Source organism: Lissotriton helveticus, chromosome 9 (assembly GCF_964261635.1).
Source record: "Lissotriton helveticus chromosome 9, aLisHel1.1, whole genome shotgun sequence".
In the NCBI taxonomy this organism is placed as follows: Eukaryota; Metazoa; Chordata; class Amphibia; order Caudata; family Salamandridae; genus Lissotriton; species Lissotriton helveticus.
Window position 1 is genome coordinate 748,597,826 of NC_136070.1, and position 24,088 is coordinate 748,621,913.

Sequence of the window (24,088 nt, forward strand, 5' to 3'; positions counted from 1 at the left end):
ACCTAGGGAAACCTAGCAAACATATACATTTTTGACAACTACACAGAGGGGAATCAAGGATGGGGTGACTTGACTGCCTCCCATCAGCTTCTGTTACCCAGAATACCTTGCAAACCTAAAAGATCTACCAAAAAACACATTTTCCCCAAATTTCTGTGGTGGAAAGTTCTGGAATCTGCATGGATCCACACATTTCCACCCACCCTGCGTTCCCCAAAGTCTTCTGAGAAAAATGGTACCTCACTTGTGTGGGTCGGCCTAGTGCCTGCGACAGGAAACAGCACAAAACACAACGTGGTCGCACCTTAAATTTCGCAGTGAAAAATTGCCCTTTTTTTTGCAAAGTGCCTAGCTGTAGTTTTTGAACCCTAGCTCTGCTGGCACGTAGGGAAACCTAGCAAACCTAGACACACAGGGAAATCCAGGATGGGGTGAATTGACTGCCTCCCACCAGGTTCTGTTACCCAGAAACCCTTGCAAACTTAAAAGACTGTCAAAAAAAAACCACATTTTCTCCACATTTCTGTGGTGGAAAGTTCTGGAATCTGCTTGGATCCACAAATTTCCTTTCACCCCACGTTCCCGAGAGTCTTCAGAGAAAAAGGTATCCCACTTGTGTGGGTCGGCCTAGTGGGACGGCACGAAACACAACGTGGTCACACCTCAATTCCGCAGTGAAAAATGACCCTTTTTGGGCAAAGTGCCTAGCTGTAGTTTTTTAACCCTAGCTCTGCCGGCACCTAGGGAAACCTAGCAAACCTATACATTTTTGAAAACTAGACACCCAGGGGAATCCAGGATGGGGTGACTTGACTGCCTCCCACCAGGTTCTGTTACTCAAAAACCCATGCAAGCTTAAAACATTGTCAAAAAAACTAATTTTCTCCATATTTCTGTGGTGGAAAGTTCTGGAATCTGTGTGGATCCACAAATTTCCTTCCACCCCACGTTCCCCAAAGTCTTCCAAGAAAAAAGGTACCTCACTTGCGTGGGTCGGCCTAGTGAGTGCGACAGGAAACGGCGCAAAACGCAACAGGGTCACACCTCAATTTTGCATTGAAAAATGACCCTTTTTTAGCAAAGTGCTTAGCTGTAGGTTTTGAACCCTAGCTCTGCCGGCACCTAGGGGAACCTAGCAAACCTATAAAATTTTAAAACTAGACACCCAGGGGAATCGAGGATGGGGTGACTTGACTGCCTCCCATCAGGTTCTGTTACCCAGAATCCCTTGCAAACCTAAAAGATTGACAAAAAAACAAATTTTCTCCACATTTCTGTGGTGGAAAGTTCTGGAATCTGCGTATATCCACAAATTTCCTTCCACCTTACGTTCCCCAAAGTCTTCTGACAAAAATGGTACCCTACTTGTGTGGGTCGGCTTAGTGCCTGCGACAAGAAACGGCGCAAAACGCAACATGAATACACCTTAATTTCGCAGTGAAAAATGACCTTTTTTTGCAAAGTGCCTAGCTGTAGTTTTTGAACCCTAGCTCTGCCGGCACCTAGGGAAACCTAGAAAACCTACACATTTTTGAAAACTAGACACACAGAGGAATCCAGGATGGGGTGACTTGACTGCCTCCCACCAGGTTCTGTTACCCAGAATCCCTTGTAAACCTAAAAATTGACAAAAAAACATATTTTCTCCACATTTCTGTGGTGGAAAGTTCTGGAATCTGTGTGTATCCACAAATTTCCTTCCACCCTGCGTACCCCAAAGTCTTCGAAGAAAAATGTTCGGCCTAGTGCCTGCAACAGGAAATGGTGCAAAACGCAACGTGGTCACACCTCAATTTCGCAGTGAAAAATTACCCTTTTTTGGCAAAGTGCCTAGCTGTAGTTTGTGAACCCTAGCTCTGCCGGCACCTAGGGAAACCTAGCTAAGCTATACATTTCTGGAAAGTAGACACCCGGGGGCTTCCAAGGAGGTATGGGTTGCATGGATCCCCAACGTTTCCTTACCTAGAATCCCCTGCAAAACTCAATTTTAGCTGAAAAATCTGTTTTTTCACACATTTTTGTGTGGGAAACGTGGCATCACTGGACTTTTGCCAAAAGTCCAGGTGACCCCCCTTGCAAAAGCAGGTGGTTTTGACATAGGCAATTTTGAAGTCGCCTCACTACGTTATGGGCCCTTGCCTGTCGCGGGTACTTGGGCCTCCCACACAAGTGAGGCACCATTTTATTGGGAGACCTGGGGGAACACTGGGTGGTAGGAAATTTGTGTGAGCTCAGTGATGCCACGCTTTCCCACACAAAAATGTGCAAAACAATACCACTCACTTGCCAGAAGCAGCTAAACTCACCACCACGTACTCTGCACAGACACAGTATGGATCAACAATATCCCACTAAAAAATAAAGAGAAAAAAATACACATAAGACAATGCAAAACACATCACACAGATTTTCATGCTCAAAACACTAACTAAATGCCACTATGAAGAAGAAAAAAACATTAGAATCACATATACAAAAAATGCACCAGTCCACCTGCCAAGCTAAGGGGTAGGTGGGCCTAACAGTATAAAATCAATAGAGAACAACCCTTGCCCTTGAGACCACCCCCATCAAAACAAAAATTAAAAAAAACTCTGGTGTCTAGTGGCTTCTGCCCCCCTTGGGGACAGATGGGACTAAACACATACTGCTACTCTGCCACTCAAAGAGGGCAGAAAAGGCCACAATCGTCCTCCCATAAAGGGGAATGGCCCATGTCCAAGGGTCGGATCCCCAACATAAAAATAAACCCTGGTGCCTTAGTGTCCCTACAAAAAAAAACATCAGAAGTGCCCTTCAAGGTGATACCAAAGGGGATGATGGATGGGGCGCTTGAGCAAATCTAACACTCACCCCCAGTCAACTGATCTTGGTTTACTCCATCAACATTGTTAAGCTCACTTCACCTCCCCAGTTCAGACATGGCCATATGCAAATCAAATTGACCCTCTGCGCTTTGATTGCCCTAAGTTGGCAGACGTGTGTCCCTTGCTCACTTTGCCACTGGACTCAAGCTAACCTGGCTGATAACGACTGATTAGCCAGTAACCGGTCCCATTATGGTTGTTTCCGGGCCAGGGAAGATATGGCTTGGCAGTTCGGGCTGGACTGTTCCCATGAGGCATAGGGTCTGACTAATTTGCATTTGGCCAAGTCTGAACTGGGGTGCTGGAGTGAGCTACACCAACTAAAACCTAACATCTTGGGCATACCAAAATGGCAAGGCAAAATATATGCACCAAAAAAGAAAGGGTAGTGACCCTTGCCCAAGGGGCCACTCCCCACTACATTTACTCAATTGGCGCAGTGTGTCAAATACATTGTTTAAAATTGTAATCTGTCCCCCCAAGTGGGGCAAACAAAGCAAAAAGGATGGCCCCCAAAAGGGAGCGACCCTTACCTAAGGAGTCGCTACCCAAAACAAAAACAAAAAATGTGGGCTTTCTAAAATGGCCCCCAAGGGGAGTGACCCTTGCCCAAGGGGCCACTCCCCAGCACATCCTCAAATGTAAAATAAATGTCCCCCTCCAAGGGGGGCAGACAAAGCCTTCCTGATTGCCCCCAAGAGGGCAGCGACCCTTGTCTTAGGTGGTCGTTCCCCTACACAAAAAAAACATTGTGGGATACCTAAAATGGCCCCCAAGGGGAGTGACTCTTGCCGAAGGGGCCACTCCACAGGACATCCTAATGAAAATAAAAAAATAGCCCTCCCCCGGGGGGCAGCCAAAGGCTAACAACTTGCCCCCAAAAGGGGAGCGGCCCTTGTCCAAGGTGTTGCTCCCCAAAACAAAACAAAAACATTAGGGCTACACAAAATGTCCCCCAAGGGGAGTGACCCTTGCCAAAGGGGCCACTCTCCAGCACATCCTAATTAATTTCTAAAAAATTGCCCCCCCGGGGGGCAGCCAAAGGCTAACAACTTTCCCCCAAAAGGGGAGTGACCCTTGTGCAAGGGGTCGCTCCCCAAAATGAAAAAAACAAACATTAGGGCTACGCAAAATGGCCCCAACAGGAGAGTGGCCCTTGCCCAAGGGGCCACTCCCCTGCTCATTGCCCCAGTGCGACAAATTTAAAAAAAAAGAAAGAAATTCTGCCTCCCATGGGGGCAGACAAAGCCAAATAAATTGCCCCCAAAAGGAGGAGTGACCCTTGCCCAAGGGGCCGCTCCCCGAACACTGCCAATTTCAACAACAAAAAATCCCTGGTATCTAGTTGGCATTCCTGCTGCACGATCGCACGATCGTGCAGCAGGAATGCTCAAAAGAGGCATAGAGGGAAAGGAAAACCCTTTCCTTTACCCGATGCCTCTTTAGTTTAAATCCCCCCTCCCCATCCCCAAACTTACCTGCTCTCCTCCGACATGCAGGAAGCAAATGGCTTCACTGCGCGTCGGAGGAGAAAGGGAACCTCAAATGACGTCAGCGTGCCTGGCGCACTGATGTCATTGATGACGCGGGCGGGGAGGGGAGGGGGAGGCAGGGGAAGGTCTTCCCCTGCCTTCCTCGTAAAAAAGAATTAGAGCGGGCGCTCCCCCCGTGGGTGGGGTTCATGACAAGCTGAGCTCGTCATGAGCACCCGAGCACTGTATGCCATGACGAGCTCAGCTCGTCATGAGCATACAAGGGGTTAATTCTGGTTCTACTTAATCAGGTCAGCATTACACCATTTTCACGAAACTAGATTTACAGGGAGCTTACCACTTAATACATGTACGAGAAGCTGATGAATGGAAAATGTCTATAGGACTAAGTTCAGGCTGTTTGAGTATACTGTTATGCCCTTTGGGCCATGTAATGCTCCGGCAGCATTTCAATATTTCATTAACGAGGTATTGAGGGAGTTTTTTAGATGTTTGTGCAATCATGTATATAGACGGCATTATGATTGACTCAAACTCAGGGGGGCATGGCTAAGCAAGCCACGATGGCGACCGCGGTCTGCTGAGGCTCCGCGATCGGGCGGCCCAGAAGATCGTGCCACCTCCTCGTTCCGGGGAGAAAAAGCACCACCCTGACGGCGGAATCATAGCTGCTCCTGTGGATGCTAACAAAAGGCAACATTCCACGCTTTCCACGGAGATGCGGCCGATGGCGTCCGACCCCGGACCCGGACACAAAATGGCGGACGCCCGCTCCTAGCCTGGACTGACCTGCGGTGCAAAGCTGGGCCAGGTGATATCCTGCCATGGGTGGATCCGGCGAGCGCTTGATGCCCGGGTGGTGCGTGGGGCGGATTCCGCATCCCTTGCTGCCATCTGCCACGACTCTGCTTCACACTGAGGGGGAACCGGAGGAGGCCGGTGACTGATGGCGGCGCCCGGTGTTGATGGCGGCGCTGCCGCGAGACTGTCTACGCCTGCCAGACCGGGTGGCCATACCCCGCTGTCTACGGGTATCGGGCCCGGAACTGGGTGCTGCGGAGACTCCCCCCCCCGCAGCTGGCTGTGCTGCTTTGCGCCAAAGACCGCCTGACCTCAAGATGGCGCCCATGAGGTGACGCTCCCTGCAGCCAGCGGCCATGTCATCCAGGGGCCCCAACGTGTGGAGTTGCAGAGGGTGAGCAGCGTGCTATAGCCTCTACTCTACCCTTGCGCCCCCCCTGTCCTGCCACGTCGCCCGGGGGGGCCAGACTGCTGCCGACCCCTGCCTGACCTTAAGATGGCGGCTCCGACACACTGCAAAAACCGGCACCGGCCACCCTCCTCACAGGCCTCGACAAATGGGCCCACATCCTGGGCAAGAGTTACGAGGCCCCAGCAGTATCTCGGCACGGGGTGACCCGGAGACCCCACCTCAGCTGCTGGCTGCACAGTTTCACACCAAAGACCACCTGACCTCTTGCTGGCGCCCATGAGGTGATGCTCCAGTAGCCAGGCCTTCCGGGAGACCCAGTGTGGAGTTCCAGAGGGTGAGCAGCGTGCCACAAACTCTCAGCTGCCCTTGCGCCCCCCCCCCTCTGCCCAGCCACGCTACTCGGAGGGCCAGCTTGCAGCCAACTCCCTGCCAGACTTCGAACTGGTGGTTCAGACGCATTGAACAGGCTGGCACCGGCCACCCTCCGCACAAGACTCGACAGGTGGGTGTCTAGACGGTCCCCACCCAGGGTGCAGGTCACTGGGCCACAGTGGTGTCTCGGATCCGGCATTCTTCATGGCGCCTTCCCACAAAACACGGCTGGCGGTGCGACGGAGCAGACCCCGTTGGGGGGTGGCGATCTACGGGCGCACTACACCCCCTATATCAAGAAATTTACCAACAGGGCAGCTGCCTCCCGGGAACACGCTGTCACAGCCCTGCAGGCGCGCTCAGCCCTTCAGGAAGCGAGTGAGATACCTGCGGCCGGGAACATGGGGAAACCCAGGGCTACCCAGCAGACATCGGTCCCGGAGATGGCACCGGAGAACCAGCCCAGAACCAGCACGCTCCCTAAAGCATCCACGACCCAGCCGGACCCAACTATTTCGGCCAAATTGGACCAAGTCCTGGCAGCCATTGAACTATCAAGGGCCTCCATGGAGGAACGCCTCGACACCCTCACCACGGATATCAACCTTATCCAGGATGACCATCGTAAACTGGCTGATAAGGTGAGAGAGAGGGAGAGAACGCTCGCAGACATACAACCCACCCTAAGTACGCAGCAGCAAACTCTCCAAACAACTCTGGGACGTCTGGCTACCGTGGAGGATCATCCGGATGATTTGGAAGGGCGTTCCCGACGCTGCAACATACGTGTGCTGGGTCTTCCGGAGGGCGTTTAGGGGACACATCCCATTGAATACGTGGAGGCCTGGGTCAAATCCTTCAACCCAACGAAGGACCGCACAGCTTTTTTCTCAATAGAGCAAGCCCACCGGGTCCCGTCAGGCAAGCCGCCACCCGGCAACGCCCCCCCCTGCCCCTTGCTTGAGAAGTTCCTTCATTTTCAAGACCGTGATGCAGTACTACGGGCCACCAGGCGTGCAGGTCCGCTGCAAGTAAAAAACCAGCACATTATGATATTCCCGGACTATGCCAAGGCAGTGCAAAAGCTCAGAGCCTCCTTTCGGGGACCGGCTGAAGAGGTGCCGCTAAGGCGCACGCAAAGGGCACCACGCAACAGGAAATGCGCCTCGCAACAGCCACAAGGGCAACAGAACTGGAGGTAGCCCACAGGACGCCATGTGGTTGACTCCCCGGACCTAGAACAGATCATGCGACAACGTCACGTGACCCCTTAGGCTATTACTGATTTATGGGCTCTCCCGTCTGAGGAAGACACTGAGGGGGTTCCCCACCTTTTCTCGTCGGGAAGCGAGGATGACAGCAACAGTGCCCATCCCGCAGCTGACTCTATTACCCTACCGCCGGCCACCCCACAACTTACTGATACCCTGCACTGAGGAAACTGAACGATGTACTTTGGAAGCCGCCGACACCGAAGGGCGCCTAGACACAGGTGCTCCCGACAGGAAGATACTGGCGCCAGATGTCACAGCACACTTACCATACGACACTCTCCAACGACGAACATTAATCCTAACAACGCCCCTGCGGGATCTTGCCTCGCAGACACGCACTGCCACCCCCATGTATTGTTTGTTCGCTCTCTCACTCTATGAGCGCTGGTTTGGACGTATCGGGCTCTCAGATACGCCCCAAGTATTGGGCTAGTTTTCCCACCCAGTTACAAATCTTATTTACCCTGTTTTCCGACCCCTCATGCTCCACAGGAGACACGTACAGCAGGACAGCCAGCGCACCCGGACGGGAGTTGGGGGGGAATTCCTATAGGAAAAGCGCGGCTAGGCCATACTTAGAGTCCATGCCCTTCACCATCACGATTGCGTTCCCAGGCACGGGTCAAGCTTCCCAATGCAGTGCGCAGATATCATTCTTCTCACCCTAAATGTTCGGGGTCTTCATACACTGCGCAAGAGATACACCACATTTGCTTAAATCAAACGCCAACATGCACAAATTGCGTTCCTCCAAGAAAACTCACAGTGCCAGAAGTTGACAAACTACGGTCCCGCTGGCGGGGCACTATATGTGCCACATCCTATTTAGCGTTCGCGCGAGGCGCACTGATTTGGGTCCACCCGGGCACCCCCTTTCAGGAAATCGCAGGGTGGTGGATAAGGAGGGTAGGTATGCCCTGTTAGAAGGACTACTGGGCGGACAACCCGTTCTGCTAGGCAGCATATATGCACCAAATAATGAACAGGATAGGTTCTGGGACTCCCTCACGGGTGTGCTGGCCCCATTTACATCTCTCCCATGAATTTTAGGGGGCGACTACAATTGTGAACTCGATGTTGCACTTGACAGATCACACCCGCACCCACCACACTCCCCGGCCCATACACGGTCAGAACGCTTCCGCCGCTGGGTTGGTCACTGGGCACTAGTAGACACGTGGAGAGCCCATCACCCTCACACAAAGCTTTACTCGTTTAATTCCATCCCCCATAATTTACATATCTGGTTAGACAGATTTTTATGCACTTTGTCCCTAATACCTAAGGTGGAACACTCTGACTACTTGGGCCGGATAGTCTCAGACCACGATGCACACATATTACGCATCCAATGGAAACCTCCTCACCCACCGGTGCCCACATGGCGCCTCCCACGGGACTGCCTCACCGACCAGACATTCCGGCACGATCATGCACAAAGTATCCAGGAATACTTCACTCAAAACACAGGGTCCGCCGCATCCTGACTAGTTAAATGGGATGCGTTTAAAGTAGTGGCCCGAGGGACATGCATCAAACAGGTGGTAGGGGTCCGCCATCACGCTAGAACGCACACTGGTCGACACTGAACACACGCTGGCAACACTCACGAAAAAGGAGGATGCGGATACCTCAACGGCGGCCCAGGTGGCGGAAGCCAAAACGCAATATTATTATTATATTATTATATTTATTTTTATAGAGCGCAACAGCTACCCTAAGGTTTCCCGGCGCTAGGAAGAAACTGAAACAAAGTAACAGGGGAGAGAAAATATTGAGCAGATGAAATCTAATTATTGGTTAAACAACCATGTCTTCAGGTTCTTACGGAATTGCAAATAGCATTCATTTGTGCGGAGTTGAATTGGGAGAGAGTTCCATAATGAGGGGGCCAAATAGGAAAAAGAGCGACCTCACTGTCTAAGTCGATTGATCCTAGGTACCTGGAACTTATGTTGAGTCGAGGAACGTAGGATTCTAGGGGGGACGTATTGCTTAACCAAGGAGCTCAGATAGGCAGGGGCCTTACCAGCCTTGATTCTATGCATGAAACATAGAGCTTTAAATTTTGCTCGTTGTTCAATCCGGAGCCAATGGAGACTCCGGAGACCAGATGACGTAGAGGATCTTTTTGGTAACATGCATATCAGTCTCACAGCTTCATTTTGCACTGTTTGTAGTTTCTTAGTAACATCCTTGCAAGCTCCCAGGTATAGGATGTTACCGTAGTCCAGCCTGGATGTAATTAGAGCTTGGACTACGGTTTTTAATGTGTTCTGGGGGAGCATCCACCTGATTTTCTTAAGCCACTTGAGTATGTTAAAACACGTGGCTGCCACTCTAACCGTTTGTTGTTTCATGGACAGGTTTTCATCAAAAATTATGCCCAGGTTGCGAGCGGTGCTAGAGGGGGTGGGTGTGGGCCCCATCTGAGAGGGCCAATGTTGTGGGCCCCACAAGGAGGTTTGTTTTCCAAACAGAAGTAGTTCCGTCTTTCCTCCATTGAGTTTTAACTTATTCTCATACATCCAATTGGCAATGTTGGTAAGGCCCAAATGGAGGGAAGACGGGTTAGAATGTGCATTTGCCGAGAGAGAATACACAATCTGGGTATCGTCAGCATATGAGTAGATTGTCAACCCAGATTGTTCGGCTAAGAAGGCAAGGGGACTGATGTATAAATTAAATAACAAAGGGCTAAGTATTGAACCCTGAGGAACCCCATAAGGTTGATTGTGGGGTTTAGAGGAGGATGTGGCGGAGAAGACTTGAAAAGTTCTATCGGAGAGAAAACTTTTAAGCCATGCCAGTGCCGGTCCTGTGATGCCACAGGTTTGCAAGGTGTTAAGGAGGATGGTGTTGGAGACCGTGTCAAATGCGGCACTTAGATCGAGTAATATAAGTGCCACGGTCTCCCCATCATCAACTTGCCGGCGTATGGTTTCAGAAACCCCAAGTAAGGTGGATTCCGTTGAAAATCCTGTCCTAAAACCGGATTGGGATGTGTGAAGGCGGTGGTTGGATTCTGTGAAGTGAGTGAGTTGGGAGACAATATGTTTTTCCAAAATTTTGGAGAATAGGGGTAGCAACGAAATTGGACGGAAGTTAGATGGGTCGTGTGGATCTGCAGTGGATTTCTTTAGAAGAGGTGAGACCATGGCATGTTTCCATGCTTTGGGGACTTCAGCCTCTCTTAAAGAAGTATTTAGCAGCTCTAAAATGAGCGTTAGTGAGGGAGTGTCGAGTGAAGGGAGGATTTGGGGGGGGAAAGGGGTCGAGGGGAGAGCCAGATTTGATGGTTGTTATAGTTTCGTGTAATAAAAGCAGGTTGAGGGGGACCCAGTTGGTTAGAAGCTGGGGGTGGGTATCTAAGACGGGGTGTGTAGTAACTTTTTCAGATTTGGACAGGCTTACCGGGGAGTTCGAAGCTGATGGAAAAATAGTTGGATCTTTGAATTCCTCATAGATTTTGTTAATTTTATTCCTAAAGAATTCAGCCAGAACATTGCACTGTGCAGAGTCCAGGGAAGGTGCTTTTGGTTGACAGGATGAACCAGAGAATTCCTGGACTATTTTGAAAAGTGCTTTGGGCCGATTTTGAGCATTTTCAATAGTTGTTTTAGCAAATTCAGCTCTAGCTAATGCACAGTTAGCATGATAGTTCAGAAGGGCTGCTTTATATAATGATTTTTGTGCGGGATCATAGTGGGCGCGCCATCTGCGCTCTAAATTTTTACAGGCCGTTTTTTCCAGTCTAAGGGCATCTGTAAACCAAGGAGCGGGAGGATGAAGAGGAGTTTGTTTTTTATTTTTCTGTGGAAGGCATGTGTTGATGGCAGAACTAAGCCAGTTTTGAATAACTGTAGCTTCTCCTATATTTGTTATATTAGTGCGGGGCCTAGTGTCCCTAAGACAGGTATTGAACTTGGTAGAATCCAACTTTTTCCAGTTCCTTAAAACCGTGGGACCAGATGGAGCTTTACAAGAAATGGTCAGTTGCGGCATTGCTATTGTAAATTCTACTAAATGGTGGTCAGACCACGGGATAGGTTTCGATGGTTTGCAAGTGATGTTATCTTGGTTGAAAAAGATAGGGTCAAGGAGATTGCCTGCCTTGTGGGTTGGACCTTCATTGTGAAGGGTGAGATTTAAGGCCAATAGATCTGCTATAAAATTGGTGCTGGTGTGACTAGAGATGTCATTTAGATGGATATTTAAGTCACCGACTATCAGAAAGTTAGTTGCCTCTAGTAAAAATGGTGCAATGAGCTCGGGAAAAGAGGCTGCCCACATGCTGGCAATGCCAGGGGCTCGATATATTAAAGCACCGGATAATGTGAAATTTGGAGATAACTTAAGCTTAAAGGATCCAGCTTCACAATTAGGGATGTCAAGATCTATCCATTGACATGTATAGGAGTTTTGAAAAATAATGGCGATACCACCCGCCTCTTTATGTGTTCTGTTTTCGCTAATATAGCTGTAGTTAATGGGTAGTGCAGCTGCTATATCTGGACCTGAGCTATTGGTCAGCCAGGTCTCAGTGAGGAAAAGTGCAGTTGGTTGTGAATCTGTAAGTAGATCATAAATATCCCTTTTATGTTTAGGTAATGATCTACAATTTAGACTGATAAAAGAGTGGTTGACTAAAGGTTGAGTGGAAATTGGTATATGCCGTATTGGTGGAAAGTCGGCGGTTTCCAAGTCAATTTCAGAGGGTATGGAAAGGAGACGAAGGTTACATTCAGAACATGCAAAAGGGGTATGTGCACAGTTTATAAGTTTGCCTTTGGAGCATGTAGGAGGAATAAATGCCAGAAGAGCCTCTTTCGAGTAGGTAATATGGGAGTGACTGACAGGGCCAAGGGTCATGGCCGCTGGCCGCGTCTGGTCGCGGACAGGCGCAGACGGGCAGGACTTTGGCTTGACTTCGGCGCGACAACGGCGCGCCCACTGCGCGCGACCGCTGCGCGGCCAAAGACACATGGATTATATGGGCAGGGGCGGAGTCAGCTGCAGGTCGCTGATTAGTTGTGCCCTGGAAGTTGCAATCACTTCCTCCGTGGTGGGCGTGGCGCCGTCCCTCCACTCAAACCAAACTTTTGGCGGTGGACCGGGGATCAAGTGCGCTTTACATATAAGTGGGTGAGTGCATTACAAGTTTAAAAACACATTACAAACACTTTAAAATCGTGTGCAATTGTTGGTTTTACCAGCGCTCGAAAATCGTACTCTCCTACGTCTGACTGTGCTTCAAAATCAAGAGAGTGAAAGGCAGGCGCGGCTTAAGAGCCTGTGGGGAGTCAGCTGCAGGTCGCTGATTGGTTGTGCCCTGGAAGTTGCAATCACTTCCTCCGTGGTGGGCGTGGCGCCGTCCCTCCACTCAAACCAAACTTTTGGCGGTGGACCAGGGATCAAGTGCGCTTTACATATAAGTGGGTGAGTGCATTACAAGTTTAAAAACACATTACAAACACTTTAAAATCGTGTGCAATCGTTGGTTTTACCAGCGCTCGAAAATCGTACTCTCCTACGTCTCACTGTGCTTCAAAATCAATACTCCACTGCTCTAGCGGACCTGCGCAAATTTAACTTTGGAGCATATGCCACCCGGGTACACAAGGAATGGGACAAAACGGGTACGCTTTTAGCATGGTTAGCGTAGCAAGACACTGACACCAAACCCATTACGGAGATATTGATGCCCACGGGAGTCCTGATGCGCTCCCAATTGGACATTTTAAATGAATTTCAGCAACATTATGCTGCGGTTTATGACACCCCGACAAATCTTCGGCAGGGGGCGACAAGCCATTTCTTGGACCCACTACCGATCCCGCATATCACAGATGCCAATAGGGACACACTAGATGATACAATATCGTCGGCGAATGTCTCTGGCGCGATACGCGCGCTGGCACGGAACAAGGCACCGGGTCTCGCTGGCCTGCCCCTCGAGTACTACAGCACTTTTTCTGGCCTTTTGGTCCCCTGTCTGACCGCTACGTTTATGGATGCAATTGAGAGGGGAGAACTTCCGGGATCTCTTCCAGAGTGCGTCATAGTGATGTTCCTTAAACCGCACTGCGATCCCTGACAATTGTCCTCCTACCGCCCCATCACACTCCTATCTGCTGACTGCAAGGTCTTGGGTAGAATCCTAGCAACTAGATACGAACAAATACTACGTCCCTTGGTCCATCCGGACCAATGCGGATTCGTCCCCAGCAGGAACACGTTCCAGAACATAAGACGATTGTTCCATGTTCAGAATCAGGTAGGGGACACCTTCCCCCGTGCGGCTTGTATTATCCTCGACCTTGAAAAGGCCTTTGACACTCTAACCTGGCCATACTTATTTGCCGTCCTGCGACGGGCGGGGATAGGTCCACCCTTCTGCGGTACACCAGCCTGCTATACACGAACCTTACGTCTCGGGTCCAGCTTAGTCGACACATTTCCTCCCCGCTGGCGGTCAGGAGGGGTACTAGACAGGGCTGCCCCCTGTCGCCCCTGCTCTTTGCCCTAACGTTGGAACCCCTGGCGATCCGCCTACGCCGAGAGGGAATCGCCTGGGGTATTCCCATAGCGGACACTGTCCACTGCAAATTCCATGTACGCGGACGACCTCCTCCTATATATTAAAGATCTCACTGTGTACCTGACACCCATATGGACAGCCCTGTCCCCTACACTAATCCCTAGCCCCACAAGAGAAACGCATCGGTCCACGAACTCTGCACTGGAACACGGGCGCTCCCAGTTATCTCGGGGTCCGCCTATACCACTCTCCCACTTACATCTACGAGGGCAATCACCGTAAGGTGTTAGCCGGCATTCGGTCGTCAGTGGATTTTTGGAGCCACCTTCCGCTGGCACCGATCGGTAGGGTGGCTATAGCCAAAATGATCATCGTTCCTTGACTATTATATTACTTTACAAATCTGCCCGTTATCCCACCCGGTAGTTTCATCCGTGAACTAGATGCGCTCCTCCGTGTGCTCATATGGGGGACAAGCCGCCACCGTATCGCGCTCATCAAACTGCAACTGCCCACCACTCAGGGGGGTCTAGGCGCCCCCGCCTTCGAGTCGTATTTCCCGGCTGCACAGCTTCAGTGTCTGTCGTACTGGACAGCGGGTAGGCATACCGGGGAGACTTACACTATGCAGGGTCCTATTCCCGTCCCAGAACTCCGTCGGCTGCTGCTCCCGGGCGCCAACCCCCGCCGGACCTATCCCTTGCAGGTCTCGGTAGCTCGCCAGTGTATGCAACGGATCCATCGCATCACGGCAGGGACCCCATGCTACTCCCCGCGGCTGCCGCTGGCCGGCTGGCCGAATGGAGATACTTACTTCACGCACACAATGCTCCGTGTTGGACAGAGTCCGACATTGCCGAGGTGGAGGGGTTGTTCGGGGAGGGGCAACTTCGCCCATACGAACAGCTCATGGAGGACTATGACCTCTCCCCAGGACAATTTTTAACCCACCGACAACTCATCAACACTTTCCACCCACATTGTGATCTTCAACTCAGCGAACCCGGGACACACCCAGTCATCCACACCATCCTATACATGGGAATAGGCCGACATCTTGTTACCTGGCTGTATAAATCAATTCGCGAACTTGCACACATGCCCTTACTTCCTCTGAGGGCCACCTGGGAGGACGAATTCAGGCGACTGTTACATGACGGGGAATGGGCTAAGGCGCTGGAATTCCCTAAGAAGGTGTCCAGAAACGCGAGATTCAAGAATATACAGTTCTACATCTTACATAGAGCGTATCAGACACCGGCGCGACTCCAGCACTTCTTCCCCGATACGTAGTTCCTCTGTCCAAGGTGTCATTCACCAGACCCACACTTCCTTTACAGTCGTATTGGTCCACCATACTCGCCTCTATCCGCACACTCACGGGACTCACAGACTTAGACTCCTGGGAAGCGGTTGCCCTATGAATATTTCATAGACCAAAAACACAAAAAGTACAGGTCTGCTTTGCGGCATTGTCCCTGCTCCTAGCTAAAAGAAACATTGCCATGCAATGGCGGGCAACATTGGGACCCCCTTTGGAGGCATGGGTGGGGGCAGTACAGAAATGGGCGCACGCGGAGGAGGAACTCCTACGGGGAGAGGAAGCCAAAGGCCAACGCAAGCACCCCATATCCCTGGAGTGGGCCATAATATCTCACCAGTTTAAAAAAGCGCATGTGCGCACTACCCCCGATACTCCCAACCCACCCCTACGATCCCGACGACTCCTACACCGCAATAGGGTTAATAAGCGGTGATTCCCGTTTGTCTACTCCCCCCCTTCCCCGCCTAACAGCGATAACCTGAACACTCCAACATACGCCGCTTGCTCCACCCCGCCTGGAGGCACACTCCAGCAGATGACCTCTGTACGTTCTATGCACCCCCCTACCGGCATGTTGCGGCTGATATCCAGACATCATCCATGATCCTGCGTCCCAGGCCCTGTCTCCGTCTCTCTCCACCCCCCTCTTTTTTCCCTTACAAAGACCTCAGTTTATCTCCCCCAGTTTTTCCTTGGACTCACATCTAGACAATGTCAGTTGGACTAACATCCCCATCGTTCCAGACATATAGAAGCAGCCTTCTTTGTATTTCTTTTTTCATAGCATATTTGTCCCACTGTGAAACTACCAAGCTTATCATGATATACTGTGAGTGCATTTAAAAATGTTAATAAAAATATTTAAAAAAAAAAATTATTGACTCAAACTCAGAACAAGAACTTGTACAGCATGTACACGCCATATTGTAGCGCCTTAGGGAAAACGCTCTCTTTTGTAAATTAGACAGCTGTTCGTTCCATGTATAGTCAGTAGAGTTTCTGGGGTATCACTTATCTCTGACAGGCATCACTATGGACCTCAAAAAGGTAGATTTTTTTACCAGTTGGCCAACTCCAACAAATGTCAAGAAAATTCAATTTTTATTGTAGTTTCAGCCCACACTTTTGAGAGATAGTGGTGCCCATAAAACGGCTGCTAAAATGGGGGCAATCATTTGTCTGGTCTCCAGAAGCCAAGCAGGCTTTGCAAATGTTAAAAACTAAATTAACCACTGCACCCATTCTTCAGCATCCCAATCCAGACCAGCCCTATTACGTCGAAGTCGATGATTCACAGGTAGCTATAGGAGGAATTTTACCTCAAAGAATCCAAGAACCGGGCACATGCATCCCATAGCCTTTTATTACCAAAAGCTTCTACCAGCGGAGCAAAACTATACGGTGGCTGATGGAGAACTTCTAGCCATCAAACTGGTGTTCACTGAATGATGAAGCGCAGGTTAAAAATCAACCTCTAATATTTCAATCACCAGTACATTAATTTGGGCCCGTAAACATTCATTCACTCATACATTCAGGTTGATAAATTCCCGCGGCTCTACAAGTTTTAGGGAGATTAATAATTCTTTGAGATGTATTTCACCTATTCTTTAAACCTGGAGTTTTCCTTCTGATACTAATTTTTACCTGAGGTCAATAGATCATTTTAGTTAGATGTGTTTAAATGATTTTTCATGCTATTTTTCATACCTTCTATTTAGTCACTTTAATAAGTTTTATAATGTTTATCTAATGTTTTCAAATGATCAAAATACAGTACGAACCCTGTTTTCTCTAAGAAGAAGAATTTCAATCACTAGTCAATATGTCACCCAATGTAAGAAATTTCTAAAGACAATGCTCTGAGAAAAAAAAGGATAGAGAGAGCAGCACAATGACAATCACACAGATTTATTTTTTTACCTTGGATGGTGTAAAGGTCAAACCCCTTTGGCCAAGGAGTTGGGAGGGATTCAGGCTTCAGAGACGGGACCCAGGACAGGTAACCTCTTCTGTATGTGGCGCCTATGTCGCACCCCTCTCTGATACTAATTCCCTCCTCGGTTCTTCCACGGATTCTCCTTCCAAACCTAACTCCCTCCTCGATTCTTCCGCAAATCTCGTTCCTAAATAATTTGTTTAATTTCAAAGTTTGCAGATCTTCTTTATTCAGCAGTCGATCAGCTCTCAGACAGCATCTCGGTCTCTCAGCATTATGTAAAAGTGTTCTCTGACTTAATTAACTCACTGGCTCAATTATACCATTTATTTGCTCATGTACCACCCACTAATGTTTCAACTTGATGAAACCCCTACTTCTGATTGGGCATGCAAGGAGGGATGATCATCACACCATGCTAGTTCTCACAAAATTTCTATAGTTCTTTGTTTATTATTACCACCCCTTATTATTTATTCACAAAACATTATTCCTAACCGTGCCCACAGTTTTAAAGAATACAATTTATTTAATGTTCTTCCTTCTTGTGGGGTATCAGGTCAGTTCCCAGGATATTGTAGCCTTTCTCCTCTGGAGAACGTCTAAGGATGGCAGGGTGACTTCAAGTTTAACTTTACTAGGCATGCGCAACTGGTAACATGATTGCAGGTCACAGCCCCTCTCAGAGGCCCAAATACAAACTATTAGGAAAGTCGAGTAAATTGAATATTAGTTTAAAAAATACATGTTTTCACTGTATACCACTTATCTCTACACTAATCCCATTTACTTAAATATAGTCTAAATGCATTAGCAATTGTGAAAACTTGTTTTAATTCCTGGCATAAGCAGATGCCTAGCATATGAGTTTCAAGCTGTCATGTTAGTTGCATATGCGCATGAGCAGATTTTGCCCTCCAAAGCATTATAGCGTATTTTACATAGAAGCAGCTTGCACATGCGCAGAAGGTTTCCCGCTCTATTAGCGGCCATTTTAGCTTACATTCATATTATCCGTTAGTACAACACATAGGCAAGCTTCGCTCTTTCTAGGTATGTAGTGAATTTGCATATTAATTCAACAATACAATATTAATACGTTGTTACAAGTTTAATTATGAGAGGATTGCATCCGAGCAAGTCTCTTTTATATGAGTCCTTGCTCCATCAATCCCCACTCTGATGGCATTTATGCCATCAAAAATACTACTCATCCAAACTAGATGCCAACTTTAGCACATCTCTATTCCCTTTCCTTTCTTTTCCATTTCTCTTTCATTTTTGTCTTTTAAACCTTTCATCTTCTTGTATAATTCTTCTTTCATTTCTTCTAACTGTATATCTTCATATTTTCTTTTCCTTCCTTTTCCATTCACTTTGTACTTTCCTCTTTTACCATAACATTACACACAATGATAACTGTTAGGACTATTATTGTTGTTCCAAGTATGGGAAATAATATTTGGCCTTTAATTCTTTTACCTATGTTAGAAAACCAGTTCCCTTTTGTTGAAATACTATTTGTTACTTTCTTCCATACACTATCAACTTTCAATGGTTTCAAATCTTACTCCAATTTTGTAATATTCTTAATATATTTTCCAATTTCTAAACTTTTAACAGGAATATATGTGCAACAATGTTGCGCCTTTAGCATTTTACAGACTCTGCCCTTTTTGGCCAATAATATATCAAGGACAAGTCAATTTTGCCAAATCATAGATCTGATCACAATCATTTCTGCATTGATCATCAAAAAATCCTCCCGCAGTGTCAGTTGATAAACGATCAACTCCGGTGGTGAGTTTAGGATGACTCCCACTGAAGGTATCAATGCACTGAATATATAACCTACTATATCTGAAAAAACTAGCTCTTCTCATTTGTGTTAGTTCATTATTGTTTCCAGTGAATCTTTTTACATGGCAAACTTTAGTTAATACTATTCCAAAATAGCAACTCCCGTGCTTATGATCAGGCAATCTAAAATAAGCTTTATTACCACAAATGTAACAAATTCCAAGAAATACTGGATCTGTTCCACCTTTTAATCCCCATCCGCCAATAATCAAGAAATTATGTTCGCACTCACTGGAACCAGTTATATTCAGTCTTTAATCTATGGAGGCAGATTTTCCCCTTCTTTTCAAAGTCTAAGGACATAGCAGCATGAGCTTTGCCAGATGTGTACATTCCCTCCTTCTCAGCCCACTGAGGTATTTGTGGCTTTGGTTCTGCTGCTTTTCTTTGGAAATCCTGTCTCCTTTGCTCAACTAAATTCAAAAATATATTTTCTTCTTTGTGTAATTTGCATGTTAAATTGTGTTTGTGTGCTTCCACTATATCTATTATTTGCATAGTTAGAAAATATTCTCCCATATCCTGTGCCTCTTTAGTACTAAGAACAGGGTTCATGCTCTTTTTCCTAGGAATCTCAGAAAAAATCACATCTACTTTAGAATACTAATATTGCAGAGTGCCTGTTCTATAAAATACGTTTGATAAAACACTACATGAAATACCATATGTTAATGGTAAATGGTGATAAGTTACACCTTCTGCTACAGATGAGGGTAATTTCACGCATACATAACAATTACTAATCTCCATAGTGTCCACAAATTGCACTAACTTTTTTGTGAATATATTTAAAGCAGTGTCATTATCTGTCACAGTGTGGTGTATTTCTAACTCATCTGGTGCTTCTAAATCTACTCTGTCTCTTTTAGTCTTATGCTCATCTGGAGCTTCTAGTTCTACTCTACCTCCCCTTTGGTTAGCTACCCTTTCTTTTGTGTCAGTACTATTTTTCCTGTCTATTTATATCAAGTATGGTATTGCTACGGTTAAGATCAACAAAACTACCGTTACTAATAACACACTACATATACAGTTTCTACAGCATTTTCTAAAAAAACACTTTTGTTTTGCTCTTCTAGTAACTCTTTTCTAAGTCATTTCAGTCAAAGAAGATTTCTCTTCTTTTCTTTACTTTTGTTGTAAGAAATTTTTATTTTCTTTATTTCTTCAAAGAGGCTTCACTTCTTCTTCGTCAATTCGCTCTGCGACTACTTCTTCATCACTTTCTTCATTCAGATCCAGATTTTCAAAATCTTCAAGGATCACATTTGTCAATTCAGGGCCTTTGAATTTGTTATTCAAAATGTTTAGTTTTTTTATTTCTTCTTCTTGTGTTTTCAGCCATTGGGTAAGTGTGGCTAGTGACTTCATTTACTTGTTCAGGTTCTTCATTTATTGTCTTTATGGGATATTTTAACCTTTTGATGATACTTGGCCAATTGTCACCTTTTCTGACCTTCTTTGCTTGTACTGCACTTCCACTTGCTTCGCCTCTTTTATTTTCTTTACGTTGTGGCACAATTTAATTATCTTCGTCTTCACAATCCCTTTCTATCTGATCCTGTTTGGGTCCTATTTCAGTCTCTTCTTCTTCCCCAACTTCTTTTCCTTTCGCCTATCTGGTTCTGTTCAGGTCTTACTGCACTTGAGCTTTCTGCAGCCTGAATGTGTTCTTTTGAACCTATCTGTCCCTCCTCAGACCCTTGGATGTAGTTGTTTGCTTTTGTCTGAGTATATTTTTCTCTCATTTTCTGATTCCGCTCAAGATCATCAACAGTCTTATTTTCTTTCTCCTGAGCTGGTTCTTTTACACCTGTCTGATCCTCACTAACTTCTTGTCTTTCAGTTTGGGATTGGCTTCTTGTCCTTCTGATCATCTCAGGAATGTCAACCACAGGTATCCAGTCCTCTTGACTTGTGCTTGGTTGTTCTTCATCAGCTACTTTGGAATCTGTTATTCTGGATCCCTCAGTTGCGCAACCTTCAGCAACTTCAAATGTACATGTCAGTTGTGTTTTCTTTGTATGGATGGCATGTATCCAATTAGGTGAGCCTGCACATTCCACTGTTGTAGTTGTGACCAATATGACTTGTTGTGGTTTCTCCCATTTAGGTGCTAGACACGATGCTCGGCGTGATTCTTCAAAACCACCCAATCTCCAGGATTCGGATTATGAGCTTGATCTGGCTGCCTGGCCACTGCATCTTCTCCAACCTGGTGGGTGACAGAACACACTAGGTCAGCCAATCTTTTGCAATAGTCCAGCACTAAATCATCAGTTATACTTAGCAGTGTGTGTCCTGAAAAAAATGCCAATCTCATTCCTGTTCCCATGATGATTTCATTGGGACTCAATCCAGTGTTTCTGTCATGAATGTTTCTGAGTCCCATCAGAACAACAGGTAAAGCATCTGGCCAGCACAATGAGGTGGATTCACATACCTTCGCCAACCTTGTTTCAATTGTGCCATTTATTTGTTCAACCACTCCAGAAGCTTCTGGACAATATGCACAGTGCAGTTTCTGTTACACAGGGGTGTGGAATTTTCAAAATATTCTACTTGTCCAAAGGACAAAATGCCACTGAGATCTACATGTCCCGTAAAATCCACTTGTCCCACCTACTCCCGTCCATACATCAAACATAAGGGCTGACAGAGAAACACGTGTATGCATCACCATAAATGCATGCACCTATGGAATGAGGGCTAAATGTTTTGAAAATATTTTTTTCCTATTTAAAAATGAACACCCTTTGGCTTGCCTACAGACAGACAGAAGCATGTTTCATGCCCTGCCAAGGATCTAGAATCTCACTAAACCATGTATCTGTAGAAGGAGAAAACGGAACCCTCATGATCGGTTTGCCCGCGCCATCAGTCTTGACATTCTTGAAGAATGGACGATGTACCGCACTGATGACAGTGCCATTAGTGAACCGAGAGGCACGGCAGAAGTGAACATTGTATGTGACCAGAATGTAGAGCAACATTTTAATCTATATTAATTCAAAGACGGGTTTTTGGACAGCTCATATTCTGAACACATGCATTTGAAAGTGTTTCTCTTGATTATTTAGACAAAGTTAGTTTTGATTAATTAAAATATTTGCCTAAGATCACACCATTTAAGCATGGAAGCCAACTTTCAACTAGCCAGGTTCATTGGCAGAGCTCTGCATATGTATAAACTAGCACATACCAACTGAACAAACCACCAGGTTTTTGTACTGCTGCCAAGTGAAATCAGCATTTTCTCTTCTTTAATGGCACCCTTCATATCTTTCTCACCACCATTTCACTAGTCAAGTCATTTTAAGACTTAACTAGTATACTGGACGGGGATACGTTATTCTGATGAATAGAGCAGTTTTAATGATTATTTTTAATCAAACACAAGTCAAAGATGTCTGAACAATGAGAATGCCTCAGGCAGCAAGTCAGGTCTCGGCTAGAGTGAGAAGTTGCAAACAGGTAGCAGTGAGTTCCTGCTCCACTATGTAGTTCTGGTCTACCCTTAGAAGCTAACTTGCCCCCCCCTAACATTTCAGTTATTTGGGGCACACAAGCAACACTTATTACAGTGCTACACTTCACGCACTGTAAAATTCATTGCTCTTTGTTTTGAGGATGACAGGCTGAGTGGGGCCCAGTAGCAGCCCTCGCTCCCTCTTCCAGCTGACAGAGCGAGGGGGAGGCGGAGGTGGGAGGTTCACCACACCACTGAGTAACAGATAAGAAGGTGAGGAAAAAACAGCTTCAACCTTTTGAAATGGAAATAGAGCCATTGCGCTGCCTGTTCTTGCCCGGGTGAAGCTTCGCCTTTTCTGCTGCTGTGTGCAGGATATTGAGGAAATACCCGTGGGCGGTGAGGCTTGCAGAAATGTCCCTCATGCAGACCCCCTGTGCGGTTGTCTCACCTTGGGGCACAATAAAGGAGGGAAAGAATGTCTTGCTTCTCAAGGGGGATCCAGGCTCCGATCAGATGGCCTGTGCCCACAGCCACTTGCCCTGTAGGTAGTGCGCACGCACTTTAAAGTGGTGTTTGGTGCTTTTTTTTAAAAAAAGAAGCTGGACATTCTTTTTCTTCACCGTATGGATCGATGTGAATTTTAATGTGGCATGAATACGCTAGCATAAGACTTTCAGTGCTAATAAAAGTATGGCTTTTTTTTAGGGTTTTATATACCGCGAACTCGACCTGAAGGTATTGGAGCGCTTTACAGGAGCGCCAGTTACATTTACAGAAGGACACATTCATTTTTTTCGCTGCACTATTAAATTGGCACAGCTGCACAGGAAATCAAATGTGTTATGCAGAGGGGACATTTAGGTTGTAGAGTCCCAAAATGCGCCTCTAATTCAAGCTCATGTCCTCACTTTACCAACGTGGTGTAATCTGGACAACCTCTTTACCTAATTATCCAGTGTCCTTTAGTTAGCAGTTAAGCAAGCCTGGCAGCTCAAGAAAGAAACTGTAGCGCCGTGGCAGCTTAAAAGAAATGCACACAACGGGCTGAATTATGGGAAAGATATCCCCCATTTGTGAAGGAAATTGCCCTATATGGCAATTCTGTGTCACACATCTAGTGTGAAAGGGAGTTCTAATCTGCTCTCTGCACAGCAATGGAAACGTGCTCTGTTTGCACGATTTATAGCACGGCTCCTATAGTAGCGTTTGGGCACATCTGTTGGAACTTTAGGTGTGGAGTTAACTGAATTCTGGGGCTCCCGGAGCTAGAGCACTTACGCCGAACATCATGGGAAACAAAGACACTCGTTCCTGATCTGTTGTCAACAGCACAAAACGGGGGGAGGGGGTGGCACTGGGGTGGCAGGGGCACAGTGAATTTGAAATGCAAGGCCGAAAGTGATATATGTGAATATTCAAAAAACCACAAACAGGCAGCGTAGTTCTGGGAGGATTTGGTAAAAGGTCAAAAGCCGTACTAGTAAACAGGCAGTGACTGGGCCCCAATAATAGGGACTCAGTGGGTTCTTGATCAGGCCAGGCTTGAAACCCGATAATCTTTTATTCTTTGAAGAGCAATATCCACCCTGCTTCCTCGCCCCCTCCCTTACATTAACCAAATACATCAGATTAATTTAGCTTAGGGTATACACACTCCCGCTCCCCCCCCCCCGCTTGCTTTTGGTTGTTTCTCTATTTCAGTGACTTGCTCTTTAGAAAATAGGTGACGGTCG